Source organism: Arvicanthis niloticus, chromosome 9 (genome assembly GCF_011762505.2).
Source record: "Arvicanthis niloticus isolate mArvNil1 chromosome 9, mArvNil1.pat.X, whole genome shotgun sequence".
Taxonomy (NCBI): Eukaryota; Metazoa; Chordata; class Mammalia; order Rodentia; family Muridae; genus Arvicanthis; species Arvicanthis niloticus.
In genome coordinates this window covers 8,063,815-8,064,344 of record NC_047666.1, presented here as the reverse complement: position 1 = coordinate 8,064,344, position 530 = coordinate 8,063,815, and the positions used below count along the sequence as shown (strand labels likewise).

The following is a 530-nucleotide window of genomic DNA, read 5'->3' as shown; positions in this document are numbered from 1 at the left end:
TGGCAGATGTGACATCCAAGTGATTCAGTATACACCCCAGAAGATGTTGCTGGAACATCTGGAACTAAAGTTAAAAACAGCTGTCAATTATCTTGTAAGTGAGAATCAAACTCAGACACACATCAAGCAAGCAAATATTTTTAACCATTGGGAATTCTCTCCAGTACCATAAATGACATTTAAGTCTATACCATCTCCAACTTGTAAATAAACTTAATGTATTGCAAGTAATATTCCTGAAAGTTTCAAAAGTTGATAACCTCAGTCTAGAATTTATTTGAAAATTCAAAGGACAGTATAATGAAGAATGTATGTAGTCTAGAAAAGTGGTATTATATCTTTTAATTTTATTTTTCTCTGTTGTATAAAATTAGAATAACTAAGATAGTTATGTACTCCTGACTCCTAGAGGCATTGAAAGTGTTGCTCTTGTGTCACATATGTGTCAGTAAGTTGCAAAGAAGAGAGGGGATCTTTCTCTGCTCAGTGGTTTGACCTATGAATATGTGAGTAATTAGTAGCCTAACATT

At 33.2% G+C, this 530-nt stretch overlaps 1 non-coding gene across 1 annotated transcript; it reads left to right on the top strand.

Annotated features, from left to right (window-relative positions):
* The first annotated feature begins 398 nt into the window (after positions 1 to 398).
* LOC117715869 (small nucleolar RNA SNORA17) lies at positions 399 to 530 on the top strand. Its single transcript, XR_004607669.1, has one exon. It is a non-coding gene; the product is annotated as a small nucleolar RNA SNORA17 (small nucleolar RNA).